Below are 16,117 nucleotides of genomic sequence, written 5' to 3'. Positions count from 1 at the left end.
GGGCGCAGCTCGCAGCGCAGGTCATGGAGGACAGCTCCTCTTTGATGATGTTGCGCGGGCCAGGCACCGAAGGTTGAGGCTGGAGAACGGGAGGACTGAGCAGGACACACGCTTAGAGCTCTTCGCGTATGAGAGTCCGAATCAGCATACGCAGGTCCGTATCCGAGGGAGGAGTCACGACACCGGCGACAGATTGTAAACGGATGGGCTGCAGTGCGTCCAGGAGTTGGCAAGTCGCGATCACATCCTTAACTGTATTTGGATTCTTGATCGCCAGTGCGTTGAATGCGACGTGGGCAATGCCCTTTAGGATATGATGAACACGATCAGATTCCGTCATGGTGGCGTCAACACGGGGACAAAGGGAGAGGACGTCCTCGATCATCATCATCATCATTGTCGTCGTCATCATCATCATCATCATCAGCCTGGTTACGCCCACTGCAGGGCAATGGCCTCTCCCATACTTCTCCAACAACTACGATCATGTACTAATTGGGGCCATGTCGTCACTGCAAACTTAATCTCATCCGCCCTCCTAACTTTCTGCCGCCCCCTGCTACGCTTCCCTTCCCTTGGAATCCAGTCCGTAACCCTTAATGGCCATCTGTTATCTTCCCTCCTCATTGCATGTCCTGCCTATGCCCATTTATTTTTCTTGAGTTCAACTAAGATGTCATTAACTCGCGTTAGCTCCCTCACCCAATCTGCTCTTTTCTTATCCCTTAACGTTACACCTATCATTTTTCCTCGATATAAGAGGTCTACGTTTCCCCGGGAAGTTGCGTACGTCCATCAAGCTTTCTCTTAGCGACCTATATATATATATATATATATAAAGCCCACTAACTTTTTCTTATACGCTAGGTTCTTCAGCTCTGCGTGAAACTCACAATTACAAATACTTAGGTGTTACTTTGACTTCCACATTGTCATGGAACATGCACATTAATGATATTTGTTCTTCTGCTTTCCGCAAACTCTGTTTCCTAAGACACAAACTGAAAAATGCCCCTCCTAACGTGAAATTACTGTGTTATTTTACATTTATTAGACCAAAGTTAGAGTATGCATGTATATCATGGGATCCTTACACTAAATCAAATATCGTGCGTCTTGAAAAAATACAAAGAAAGGCAGTCAGGTTTATATTTAATAAATTCGCAAGACTGGACTGTCCCTCTAAAATTATGACAGAAAACTCCATACCTACTCTTGAATCGCGCCGAAAGCTGCTAAGACTTGAATTCCTTTCCCTTCTTCTCAACAACAGGCTTGAAATTAAACCATCGACTTATATAACGCCTGCACTAACACGGCAAACAAGACAGCATCATCCGGATTCACTAACACCCTATTATGCTCGAACTAACACGTTTAAATTTTCTTTTTTTCCCAGAACAGTATCAGACTGGAACGACAGTTTACAGACACAGTGTGACTAAAATTTGTATAAATCTGTATTTGTTTGTTCTTAATTTGTTCTCTTTTGTTTGTATACGTTCTATTGCCCCTCTGCTTGGACCGAAAGGTCTGTAGTATGTACTAAATAATAATACTAATAATATATATATATATATATATATATATATATATATATATATATATATATATATATATATATATATATATATATATATATATATATAGGCCCATCGCTTACTCTGAGCAGAAAAGAAAGCGCAGATACGGAAAATGTTGGATTGCGCGTGCAATGATTTCTACTCGTTTTGTCGCTATAAGCGGCATGTTGTCCTCAAATAAAATCGGTTGACAGCGCACGTCCTGTCGTGTTTCTTATCCGTGTGAATGCTGCGCTATGACTTCAAATATGGAGTTTTAGGACAGCAGTCCATACATGGCACTGCAAACTCTTGCAGGTTTAGCCGCCAATTTCATTTCGCGAAAATAAATCGTGCCTTCTAAACCGAGGGGTGAAACGCAAGCTTCCACAGGAGCACGCATACTCCGCGGGTCTATGTGTATGCGTGTGCTCACTTTCTGAATATAAGCGTGATGTAGAAAAGAAACACAGGGACGGAAACTTGGCTGCAATATTTCCGGCCTGTCTAGACGAGGTTTGACTATACCGCTTTTATTGCCTATCTTCCTCGAGAGAAAGCCCTATAATGATTACGGTTATGGTCTTTCTGATCTTGCTTTTGTTCCTTAAAGAAGATAATGTTTTCGCAGCGAAAGCGATAAATTACAGCGCTTTCATCACGGGAAGTGAGTTGTCCAGAGCCAAAATTGAAAATTAAAATTGAGATTAATATATCAAAAGAAATCTGGAACGCGCTTTTTTCCCACAAGTTACGCACTTCCGAGAAACGAATTTTTCTTTTTTTTCTCATGATATAAGGAGATGTGGACGCACAATTTAAGACGCCGGCTTCTATTTGGGCCTTGAAAGGGTCTACCTTATAACATACAGGTTGCAGGAATAAATATCACATAACATTTCATAGAAGCACGAGGACTTGTCAAACAACGTGTTCATAGTGACACTATGGCATAAGAAACAGATGGTGCATACAATATACAAGTTAAATGAATCAACAGATCTGTGGAAAAAAGTATCAAAAAACAAAAGATACTTTAGCCTAATAATGCAGTCTGCAGTCAGCGGGTGGCGCATACATCTTGCAAATGCATTATCACATACAGTCACAGCAGAACAGTCAACCTAACATAATCTACAAACACATGCATATATGCAGCGACACTGAAATGAAAGGAATAATAAAAGTGTTAATAACAGCGAACAATACAGCTGTCTTCAAGAAAAGTCTTTAGTGCTTTTCAAGCGCTCTTCTTCAAGGACGTTGTTGGCCAAAGGCCCAACAGTTTTTTTGAACTGAAGGGTCTGCAGTTTAATGTAATTAGGGTTGATCTAAGTCGGCGTCTTGGTGTGTCGTGATGTGGGCAATCTACGAGCAGGTGATGTATATCTTCATTTACAAATCCACATTCATAACTGGGGGGTTTCCGCACGGCCAATTCTGTCTAAGAAATGTTTTGTGTAGGCAGTGCCTAGCCTTAATGGATGAATAAGGGTTTCCATTTTTCTGTCTAATGAGAATGAAAATTTGAGTTCAATAAACGGATCAATATGATTCAAATATGAGCTCTTAGAATTCTGACCAAACACGTATTTCTACACATTTTGAAAGACGTTATACCTATATTACAGCGTAATTCATTCCTTAATATTGGGAGTGGAACCACATTATCTTTGAGGTGTGCTTGTCGTGCTGCTTCATCGGCTGCTGAGGTGCCAGGAATGGTACAATGCCCTGTTATCTACTGGAATGCTCGTTCATGCTTTGATTGGCTAGCCTTCGTGAGGTGTTTAAGTGTTTTGTATATTACACTATCACTGATTGTGTTTTTCTTTTGTGCTGCAAAGTGGTCTTAGAGCCGCCTGTGAATGACTGAAAATTACCCATTTTTGCGAATCGCTTACTCACAATATAAATTTTGTCGCCCATAGGATTGCGAATAGTTCAGCCGTTGTGGATGAAGTCGCACGAGGTAACTTAAATGTTTCTTGTTTGTTGAGGTGCGGTATAATGAACGCTAAAGTTGAAGAGGCTGCTGTACTGGAGCCACTTTTTAGACGTGTATGTATGCTGAATACTGCATGTATATTTGGTAATGTGCTAGTTGTTGATCAGCTTGAATGAACATGTCTCTTTTTGTGAATATCTCGTCTACTAACAATTCGATTTTTGGAAGTGCAAGCAGCCATGGAGGATATTCGACATTTGAGTTCCAAAATTCATTTCTAGGCAATATATGACGTTTTCTGGAATGTCTTTATAAACATAGCTTCTATCTCGTTTCATTATGTCTAGAGCCAATAGTCAATCGCAGCTTTTATGCTGTGATTGAAGACGGAAATAATGTCGGCATGTATCTGTAGTTCTCATAACTGGATTGGCTAGCCTCAGCCATTACAAGACAGCTAGAAGTCGCTCGTGGAACTCCTAGACATACGCGCAGTCCCCTAGCTAAAAGCCTTTGAAGTCGCTCTTCTGACGTGTGGGAAAGTCCGTCAAGACGGCCGTGGAGTACGCAATTTTCGTCATATTAATGCGTTGTAAACAGTCAGCATGGACGATACTGATCCGCCCCATGATGTGCCTGCAAGCCTGTGAAGTACATTCACTATCGCATTGATCTCGTTTTCGAGTTCTTTCATGTTTCGAGTTCTTTCCAGGATAGCTGCCTGTGAAGTGTTGTGCCGAGCAATTGATGCTATGTGACAAGAATTAGAGGGCGTCCTTCCAGATTAAGAGGAAAATTTTTTAACTGCCCCTGAATAAAGGGCAATACAGCTGTCTTTGCGTGTGATAGAACCATTACTGTCTCTCTCAAAAATTGGTTAATGAGATTTATGCCGTCTTGCAATGCCATTTGAAGGAATTGAACATTAGTCCCAGATGTCCAAATGCACACATCATCTGCATATAGTTAAACCTTAACTATGATGGTAGTCTTCTTGTTAAATCAGCCATGACGTAGTTAAAAGAAAGGGGCTGAGTACGCTTCCCTCTGGTACTCCCTGTTTGACAACATGTTCAGCGCTCGTTCCTTCACCCGTCTGAACAAATATTTTGCGACCTGATAAAAATTCAGAAATCCATCACAAGGACCTGCCATACATTCTCAGTTGAACATACATAGCAGAACATGAATTTGAGTAGCAGTGTCAACTGCCCTCTTGATACCTACGAATACTGCTATCGTCAAGTTTCTACATGCACGTTCGGGCTCTACAAAGGTTATACTATATCCAATATTGAATACATTGTGCATCTCTGTTTTCTAAAACCTGCTAAGTAGTTGGAAAACACATCCGTTTGATTACACCACCATTGAAGTCGCGCATCAATCATTTCTCCATCACTTTGCTTAAACAACTTGTTAAACTAACTGGGCGGTAGGATTCAAGGCACAAGGGCGTCTTAGCCGTTTTTATAATTGGGATGATTCGAGCCACTTTCCAAGAGTCAGGTACAGCTTCTTCTATCCATAGATAATTATAGATGTATAGTATAGACCTACAGGCTCGAGGTTTCTTAGCATATTGTGTGTAATGCCATCTGGCCCAGCAGCAGACTTTGGCGACATGATGCAATCGCGCATTCAAGCTCGCTTGGACATGAGGATGTTGTGTCCAATGCCAAGCAGCACTTTTCTACTTAGCTAACACCACTAAATTTTTCTTCCTGGTCATCGAGCGATACACGGTGGCCGAATGCATATCTCTTGCAGAAAGCTCATTCTTGTACTAAATGTGGCAATACACTGAGTTAAGTGATCGACCTTTTTGTGTATTCAAGAATTCAATTCGAGCTGTTAGTCTTCCGCGTACTCACGTCGTTAGAAGCATATGCGATTACTGGCTGGTTAGGATGCTTAAAATATCGCATACTTCAATGCCACGTCGATTTGCGTGTATGCAGCCACCGTCAGGCTTAACCCAAACCACGAATACACGTTTATAGCGGTGAACTTTACAAGGACACAAAAAAAAATTATCAGGCTGAGTTACTGTCGAAAGCCTCTGCAACGAACACGTCTACAACCAAATGACCTGTATAACGAATAAATAATTCTGTCCCAGTTCTACTCCGACTTGTGTGCAGCGCGCCCTCTACAATGAAATGACCTGTATAACGAATAAGTTCGGTAGCCGCAAGCTCTTCGCTATAAAGGAATTCGCCTGTAGATCGATAAAATATTCGTCCAGAGGTCTGTGAATGTTTTCTGTAACCAATATATCACTTCCAAGCGACTAAAATTACCAGCGAAGGTGACACTGATGCCGCTCAATATGAACCATTCGTTCCAAAGCGGACGAGTTGAAGTAATCCCATGTGACCTCCCGTCTTTGCCAGTTTCTGTTATTCAGCCATTACTCATGTCACGTGAAAGGTACCACAGTACAAGATAGGTGGCGCCATGCTGATTTTGCATTTTCGCGACTTTCTCGCTTTCTAAAGATCTGTTCTTGCTTCGAATAACAAATTTGTTATTACAGAAGCCTAATTATTAGGTAGGGCTCAGCTTAATATTGTCATTTAATGTCCCTTTGGCAAACGTGGCCTGTAAACAGCAAATAACGTTTAGTGATTTGGAACGAATACGCATTACTTAAAGTTTATTAAAAAAAAAGGTAGCACAATGAGAACACCCCCCAAAATACTTAGTATCCTCCACCGGAGAAGCAAAAAGTTGTTGAAAGCGGCATTCGGTTAAGCATGACAATGAGTGTAGTTGTGACAGCCCTTTGGTGTAAGAAAAATGTTACCACCCAAAAGGTTAAGCAAGTCTTGTTCCGGTATTTATTCGTTTATTTGTATTTTTATGTAAAATCGGGAACAACTTTCTGGAAAGATTCCGTAAAACATTAAGTGTAACATTTGTGCGAAGCCTTAGAGAAAGTGAATAAATTTCACAAAAAATATTAATATGGCAAGGCAAATGGTACGAACAAGTTGACGAAAGCAATGCTGTACTGTAATTGCCGCCCTTGATTGCGAGGCTAAACCCGCCTATTGCTACAACTCACCACCACCGCCAAACCGGGCCGAGCACAAGCCGGAAGAGCTACCGCACCCGGTTACAAGCTTTCGGGACATTGCTCAGATGTACCGAGAGGAAAGGTGCAGACTGCCAGAACCGCACCCCAAACTCACCAGGCAACAACAGACGATCCGGCGTCGAGCGCAGGCGGGATCGCTTTGTGCATCCCGTACTGATTAACCACATGTACCCTGCGGAATACGATATGATCTCTCCTTTTTGCAGAAGAGAAAATGGCACCCTGCCACACGTCCCTGCCGCACGTCTATTTATCGAATTTATTTCGAGACCCAATAAATGTTGCTTCTTCATCATCATCATCATCATCATCATCATCATCATCATCATCATCGCCGTCGTCGTCGTCATCATCATCATCGTCACGACCATCACCACCACCACCACCGATAGACGTATTAACCACTAACATAGAAAACAGAAAAAAAAGAAACATCGACGACACACTGCCGCAGCCAGTACTCCGTCACTGTCACGTCATTCTTGCTTTTAAGCAAACATTTATTTAAGCTAATACGTACTAGGCAAAGAAGCAGTTTTCATTAAGGACGAAATCTAGTATTAAAGTATATCTTCCCACTTCCTCTATCTACAAGTTTCTGTTTCCTGAGGCTGGTCAAACACTGATCGCCTCTTTAGTTCTAACCATTCTAAATGTGTGTTTAATAAATTTTTCTCGGCGTTTATTACTGCGTACTTGCCTTCTACATAGAGTCACATAGTTATCATGATATTATTGAACTGGAATTTCACAAACGCAACATAAATTTCTCGATAATAATCACCAATCTGGCACGTTAACAACAAATTTTAATAAATCTACTACATTCCTTCGACAGTATCTCTAGTGTGGCGGTAACATTCCCACCACCACGAATACTGGCTATAGACACGACATATCCACTAACATTTATTACGCACAACGCCAAGTGTCAATAGTGGGTATACACGGCAGTTTTTTTCTAGTGGCTGAGCAGGCACGTTGCTTGTATGGCTCTCGTGCATCCGTCACCATTATACAAAGTGGCCAGACATGTGACCCTAGTGAGATTGAACAGGGTCAAACCTTCTAGCATGCGAAAGATCGGAGAATTCTGTTACTGACGCGCCCGTTCATGCTCTAGGTTGTTCGCGATAACATTGAATGAAAGCATAAATACATCTTAAATCAATATAATCTTTCATCAGCATAACCTTACACGTTCGATAGCTATTCTGATATTACAGCGGTGGCACAGTGGTATACAGATGTCTCATTACAGTGAAAAAGGCAACAGGAAAAACTCTTTCGTAGCTTGAGCAGAATAAACCTGAGGTCATGCGTTCTGTAAATAAAAACCTAACCCCGTGTAGTCTAAACTTTCATGTTGAGACAAGTAAAACTGTCAGAAGTGTTGTTTCATTTACACGTCACGCTGAAAATAAACTGCAAATGTAATTCATACTGTTGTCAGCGGGAGTTGCTTAATGGTAAAAGGACATACAGGAAGAGTGATAAACAAGACGATGAGAGAGAACAAATTGCATTTGAAAAGTCAACGACTCCTGCGAAACATACGAAGTTACACACTAAAATTATTTATCGGTTTAATCACTTCCACCACCGTGGCACGTATGTGCCCGTTCTATTTGCTCAGCTGCCCAATCACATCCGATTTCAATAATATAGCGTGCGATCCTCCGGGGCTCTAGGCACTTCAGAATATTCCTATTCCCGCGTGAAGGAGTGTTGTCAACAGGTCTGATGACCAGAGATACCACGAAAAATATTTAGTGCTATCACGAAGTATACATTTATTCTAAGTGGGTTCTTTGGCTTCCTTCTTTACAAGCACCCAATTTTTCATTTATGTTGGATACCTTCGGTGAATGAAGGGGTGAATTGTTTCTATAGTCGAGGAAGAAAGCTCGAGAAATTGTACGGACAAACAACGGACAAGTTTTGAACAAAGGTGGTTAAAATGAAATTTATTTTATTTATTGATTTATTTATTTCTGAATACTGTCAATCCCTTCGGACTTTTACAGGGGAGGGCAAAACATTCAAATACAGGTTCAGTGATAATATATATATATATATATATATATATATATATATATATATATATATATATATATATATATATATATATATATGTATATATATATATATTAAGAAGAAGAAGAAGACACTTTATTAAAGAATAGTCCGGCAGTTGTTGTTGTGGTGGCCTCAGGTGGCGGCTCGAAGTCCTTGGACTTGCCGGACGGCCCAGAGGTGGTCTGCCAGCTCTGAACTTTTGATAGCCGCCTCCCAGCGGCGGCGACGCCTACGGAGAAGGTCCCCGGCGGTTCCCGCGTCCGGGGTGGCGTCGGGAAGCAGCGAGCTCGAGCCTTCCCGTACTCTGGCAATGGCCGCGATTATGGACGCGTCGCTAACACGGCTGGTTTGATTACCGTTGTTTCCGGCGCATTCCCAGAGCACGTGTCGCAGCGTTCCTCTCTGTCCGCAAGTTTTACACGCGTCTGTTGGATATAAACGCGGATAGCAGTGGTGTAAGATGGCGAGCCAAAAATAAAGGCCAAACATGCAATACACATGACAATAATAAATAAAACTAATGATGGCACTTTAATACAATAATTACACTGAGAGGAACACTGTAATATAAGATTATGAAGAAGGTTATGCTGAGAGGAATGTAAGCACAGAGCTCTCAGCGAGGGTAATAAATTTTTCTGTGGTGCGCTGGGCCGTGACTGATGGATGCAAGCGATTCCGATCTCGGACAACTTGTGGAAAAAAAGAATATCGGAAAGTATTACTGTGACAGAAATATTCTTTAAGGGTGAGTGCATGCTTGTGACGTGTTAGTCTTGTAGTGTTTATACGAACAAAGTCTGTGGGAGACATCTTTAACGCATTCTTAAGCAGTAAATACAAAAGCTTTAGACGGTGTAATTTAGCACGGCTGGACAACGTGTGAAGCCCAGCCGTGCGTAAAAGATCTGTGGGTGAATGCATGCGTCCGTAGCAGTTGAAGATAAAGCGCACGGCTTTCCTTTGAACCATTTCGAGTGCTCTAACGTTGTTTTTAGACTGGGGGAACCAAGCTATGTTAGCGTATTCTAGGACCGGACGGATAAAGGGGACGTAAGCTAGAAGTATTGTATCAGGTGTAGAATGACGAAGGGCCCTTTTAAGAAAAAATAACTTGTTCATTGCTTTGCTAGCTATGCTTCGAACATGCGTAGTCCAGTTTAAGTCAGAAGTGATGACTACACCCAAGTACCCATATTCAGTCACACTACTGATATTCATGTTATCGCAAGAGTATACGTAATTTAATTTACACTGTTTCCTTGTAATGGACATAAAGACGGTTTTTTCGAAATGGCTTGTTCTTAAATTATTTTTTCTTTATTGCGCATTTCTTTTTAATGAGTTACCTTTCGCGTAACATACAATAACAGCTATGCAATAAGTAGGCCAACTTGTACACTGACACTTATAGTGATCGAGCACTGCCTTGTGATGATTCATATTGTTCACTTCCTGACCTGACCTCTCTTTATCACGATACCGCTCATGGTTGTCGCAACTCATGTGTAAGCGGATGATCAATGATTAAATGATTTAACATTATTAATTCCTTGTGATTTTAAGTTCATATGGTGAAATGTTCAAGAAAAAGATAACATCAGAAAAGAATCCTCGATTTCTATTTCCTAGAATCTCAACGCTTACTGTCAATATCAAAATCTTCCCTTGAACTTCTACATCTTTCATGGCTGTTTGAAAGCGCAAACACACACAACTGGCCACGTAGCCAAGTGGCACGGTTATCCACTCTCCTACAATTCTATATATTTTTTGTCCACAGTATGATAATATTCTTCAACTAAATCAAAAGCACAGTGAAAGTTATGAGATGAAAGAAAAGCAGCAAGACTACAAGGCGAACGGCTCAAATAAGCTGCTTACAAATTTGAGCACGTATTTTACTCTAATACTTGATTCCTTACTTTTACTGCAGATCCTATCTTTCTTTCACTCATGAAAATGTTCGCTTCGTTTACCTGCTATATCTTGCAGGTAACTCTCAGCAAGCTTCTTCTCCATCGAAAGTGAACAATTCGTGCCGGCGTTTAGTGGAACGGTCGATTGCGTAGCCCACGCCACCTCTGGCAAGCAGTTGGGATTGCGCATAGGAACTGCTCTCCGCAACTGAGAAGAGAGTGAAGCCGCATTGGAAACCGATATGCGGGGGATCGGAGACGAGAAATAAAAAGTTTAGTAAGGCGTAGTTTTCTTATGGCCGACCCTTGCAAGGGTTTTCCTGGAGGAATATCCAGATATCGAATGCGTCGAAAGTCTGCGTGATCATGCGTGCGCAGCCAGCGAAAACGAAGCTCTCGCGTGTAAATTTAAGAGCGGTGAAGAGCGGTGATTCCCTCGCTTTTTACTCCATTCCTCCCTAGGTAGTTCTCTTTCCGTTTAATACATAGCACAATCTTGCCTGAGGGCTGGCTGGCATTTCGCAGCAGCTTTGAAATTCCGCTAAATTTTATACAGAGGACTTTTCGAGAAGTCACTGCATGCTCGTTTTACTTTTTTCAGATGATCGCTTCGAACGAGAATTAAAAGCAATATCTGCTGAACAGAAGCGAATGAAATTTCATTTCTTTAATGGGAGAGCTGTCATGAGTGGATTGTGAAGAAATAATGCATGCTCTCTATTATAAGGATACCGCAAATTATAATCGATATCTGAGTGCAGCTACAGGAGCCGTTTGACTTTAGCATAATGCAAAAATTGGCAGTTTCGCCCGAAGGGAGAGACAAACACTGCGTTAGCAAAATTCAGCGTCACGTTTGAACACCTTAATCAGTGTTCTAAATATACGCGGGTGCGGCACCTAGGCGGGTGCGCCAAAATTTCTGGCACCCTTAAAGTCTTTAACACGCCACGGATGGCCTTGATGGCACAGCACAGACGCTACTGTGATGCCCTTAAAAGAGTGGCGATAGAGAAGGCACACCAATTTTTAATTATGAGCATTAATGTTTTGCACCTATTGACAGCCTGGGATGATTTGAGATAAAATGAGTGCGCTGTGAAAGAAACGTCTCATGACTTTTGATTGCGCGGCTGCAGTTCTAAAAAAAGTATGTGGATTAATTTACTCAAGAACATGAGGCCAAAAAGTGACGACATGAGCTGGATTACTCGAAGACGAGAACATTACTGCCAGGCGTATTCGAAACGCCTAATCGCCTAATTAACAAATTTTCACAAATACGTTCCTCACTGATTACTTTAGGGCACATATTTCAATTCACGATTTGTAACCTGGGAGTTCGCAACGCAGATCTTCCTGCTACGAGTCCTGAAGATGGCCAAAGTTTTGAGACACCATTAATTTGCATAGTGTGCAGTGAAGTACATCGGGGTTCCATTTTATCTTGCGTTGTGTTCAATGTAAGTGGAACAACCGTGCATTGTGCCCCGAATTTACGATGGTCGATTCCTGACCTTGTAATCGATGACTACGTTCCCGTTCTTGACTGAATAACTATTTTTTTGTAAACACACCCTTGTAATACTCATCAGATGCGCCCGAAGAGCACAAGCGTCCTCAGGTGCGGGAGCTACATATACCATGTTCACATTGCATAGGTGCACTTAATTAGCCAGGAGAAGACCGCGACGCATAGCGAACGGCCTCTCACCGCATTCAAACGTGCAGCTCGTCTTGAAGGACCAATGTGCGGGCTTAACATATTCACTACTCAATGCTGCGCCGTCATTTTAATTCAAATTGCCTGACTGCATAGAACAAGAAGTGTGTGCGACGAGGAAGCGGCACGTCTGCTTGATTGCCTTTCGTTCACCAAGGCTGCACGAGGAGGACAAATGGAACATTACAATCGCCTCGCAAAAGCGAAATTGAAAAGATTATGTAAAAGGCAGAGTGTTAATTCCTCTGAATGTCGTTACTGCTTGAGCCCTGCAGGTAAGAAGAGGGCTGCTGTTAGTCTTATTTCGTTTAGGCAATCAGCGCTCCATCACGCAACGTTCTTGCGTGGTAGTACGCACTTTGAAAGAAAAAATAGCTGCTTCCACTACAGTGTTTCTTGTGTAAATTATTTATATGTTTACTGCTAACAATATCAGCGCTGTAATGTATGTGTGTGCTAGCAGACATGTTTACACAAACATGCACGCACGCACGCACGCACGCACGAACGCGCGCACACAGCTATTCGTATGCACAGAAATAACCTAGCTGATGTAAAACGAAAACCATTTTTTTCTGAATATTGGCACATAAGTCTGGAAAATGAAGAATAAGCAATCGATATTACCTGGTCACCTTAAGCTAGAAACAGCCATTACAGAATGCAGAAAACTGACTCCTATCGTTAGAGCGAGAACATCCATATCTTTTAAGGTGTTTTGTTTTACACATAGACATATATTTTTTTAAATATATCACGTTAAATATAGCACAATTGCATTCCTCTTATATGAGAACTGAACGGTGGTCACTTTACTTCTGCAAAGTATTGAGATACGTATTTCAATAACTAATAAGCAAAAAATAAAAAAAATATCTTAAGGAGGAACTTGTTCAGTGCATATCATGCCATTTACATACGTGAAGCCGGTGTGGTTTCAAGGCATGCCCACTTTGAAACAAATTTTGAAATTAGCGCCAGCTTGAAATCTGTGAATGACGTCAAACTTCCGAAAGTATGCACCGCGTCGTGAGCTTTCAACGAACTTGGACACTGCTATCGATGTGTTTGCACAAATTGGGAGCCCGTACACTGAATCTGATGCCAGCTTCATAATTCCATCGAAGTGCACATTCCTTGCGCACTAAGTGACTGCGATTCGTAAGTTAATTACAGTGTGCGCCCTAACGTGATTCCTTTAGTGTCCAGCAGTGGAGATTGTGGAATAATAAATTACGGAGATAAAATTCGAGTAGAAGTAATTTCCGCTTCTTGGAGTGATTTAGAGCATGCAATTTAATTGCGTTATAGGTCACAGAAGATTCCTTAAAATAAAGCCAACACGTTTCGAAAAATGCTGTATAATACATGACATAAGGTTTGTTATGAGCTCCAAAAACACAATTTATTGCTCCTCTTTGTTTTCAACCGAAAATGGTAGATAAACAAAAGTACGTTTCTCATTTTCGTGCTATAGTATCTGGACACTTATTTTGTACCTCGCACTCGGAAGCAAACAGCAAGAGAAGGAAGTTGGTCTCACAGAAAAACCATTTAACATCGGCTCGGGGCGACTGATACTTAGGTGGGAAGAAACATCTTGCCGGCGTGACAGCAAAATTGATCTCTACCCGCTCAGAGAAGTTCACCTCGAGGCGGGGCCGAAATTGGTTTCGGTGGGAGCCGGAAGTGCCACTTTCTAAATTATTTCCGTGACTTTGATAGAACACGGGATCGAAGAGTAAGCTTGATTACGTTTTTGTTCGTGCGGGTTTCCGCTAAAGAAAAAAAAGCGGAAAATAGATATTACTGCCAGTAAGTTCTTTCACATTGCGGATATCGTACGGTTTCCGCACGATCAATTATGCACGTAATCGTGGGCTTCTTAACTTGTGTAACCTATTATAATCGGTGGAATAAAATCAAATTATGTATTTCCAACTGCTTCGAACGTCCCAAATTTGCGTTTAATTGAAGTGTCGTGTTCCCCATAAAGATACAGGGAAAGCGAACTTAGATAGTAGGGCCACAAATCGTGGGAGCAAACACAGCAAATGGCAGCACCGCACAAGTGCGCTAACGCTCACATTCGTATACTAAAAGTGAAAAAAAGAAAAGATGTGTCTCTGTCTGTACAAATTACAAATATGAGGTCACAAGTCAGCATTTCTGTACGAAGACCAAACTGAATAAATATTAGCCAGAAACATTATGGAGACTGAGATTATACTTATCAATTTAACGTTATACGTAAGGAATTTCTCTTCACAAAAAGCAAAATTATGCAGACTCCACGTAAAGACGTCATGAATAGGACGAGAACAGTGGGTGTTTTATTTTTTTTAAATGACGATGGCTTGTGATGCATTGATTAAAATATATAAAATTTATACGTAAGTTCTTCTGTGGAGCTTTTAGTTTCATGGAACACCTAAATGAAAGACAGGTGTGTTTAGCCCCTACAGGAGTTTAAGAAAACTTAGGTGTTCCTTTTCATATTGATGACTACTGTACATAGTAATTGGTGTGGGCGAAGCTTTCTTGAGCCAGAAGGGCAAGATGGCGCATTACGATAAGGGAAGTGCTGCAGATTTCGGTGAGGAACGCCTTCTTCAGCAACCACAGTGAACCTGGCTGAGAAGAATGAACTTTTCTTAAGCATTAAAACGTCTACAATCTCAAGGCAAGACGTGTCTGACGTTGTGCAAAAGCCCGAAAGAGCCACAGTACAATGGGACATGAGCTGCGAAACTACGGGAGTATGGACACCAAATTTAGAAGCTAAATTTACTATAGTAGGAGCTTTTTAGGCTTACAAAGAAAGCTTGAACAAAATATGAATGATAGCAGACGGCTGAAGGGTAATTTATTTACATTCTGAAGGTGGCAAATGAAGCGTGTCTACCTTCTCCGGACTGGTTTGCAGGGGTGGTTTCGACAGTTGTACGTTTATACGGACTGAATATGGTACTGTGTTGAGCCATGCCTGGCGCGATGTCATATTTTCCCTGAGGCGGAAGTCGGTGGGAAACTTTGAGGAAGACCACTACTGCGGTAAAAGCTAAACCACGGAATCACGTTGATAATACCAAGGAATTATTGGTACACACAATCACGCTGCTAGCACAAATTATATTACAGAGGGGAGAAAACAATGTTTCCAAGTGAAATCCTAGCTATTTAGCCCGATTTTCGCTAAGTGATAATAGTCATTCGCTTTAGGTTAGCTTTGCACCAAAGGACGCGCCATACAAGACGAAAATGCTCCTAAGCAACTGCTGAGTGAGGAAGGATGAAATATGTCACGCTACTGATTTTTTTTTATTAGGCCGCGCCTCGAACATACATTTGCTGACTACATAAGTTCTGCCGACAGTGACGAAGAGATATTAATGAAGGTGACATGTGTTAGCGAGTACTGTATTGTACGAACTGCACTCCCAAAAGATTATAATGCGGGCTAGCTGGTTTTCCGACACAATTGAAACAGCAAATAACGGAAGGGCTGTTCACATTTTATCTATTACTTCGAGAATGGTTTTTTGAAGAAAGACTAAGCTTATTCTTAACTTATAAAAGGCATGAATATCGAGCAGTTTCGCGAACAGCCGAATGGAGCGATGAAATAACTGTTTTCATCAACTGAGGAACATTGAAAAAAGAAATCGTTTCGTGACCCAGAGCCCTGCCCTTCGGTCTGGAGCTCTGCGAGCATTACGGAGAGAGCGTCCACAGTTGCAAGAAAAATTCAAGCGCGTTAAGGTACAACAGCGCTTCGCAGCA

General features: G+C 41.6%; 1 protein-coding gene across 2 annotated transcripts in view; it reads right to left on the bottom strand.

The window, feature by feature from the left end:
* Nucleotides 1-8,793: 8,793 nt before the first annotated feature.
* LOC142584350 (uncharacterized) overlaps nt 8,794-16,117 on the bottom strand; it is a 100,582-nt gene continuing 93,258 nt past the window's right edge. For both annotated transcript variants that reach the window (XR_012828769.1, XM_075694504.1), the window contains one exon: nt 8,794-9,117. The gene's annotated coding sequence lies outside the window, so the exon portion shown is untranslated. The remainder of the gene's footprint in view (nt 9,118-16,117) is intronic.

The sequence above is a fragment of the Dermacentor variabilis genome, chromosome 6, assembly GCF_050947875.1.
Source record: "Dermacentor variabilis isolate Ectoservices chromosome 6, ASM5094787v1, whole genome shotgun sequence".
NCBI classification, from domain to species: Eukaryota; Metazoa; Arthropoda; class Arachnida; order Ixodida; family Ixodidae; genus Dermacentor; species Dermacentor variabilis.
The sequence above is the reverse complement of the archived record's forward strand: the minus strand, read 5'-3'. Positions and strand labels throughout refer to the sequence as shown.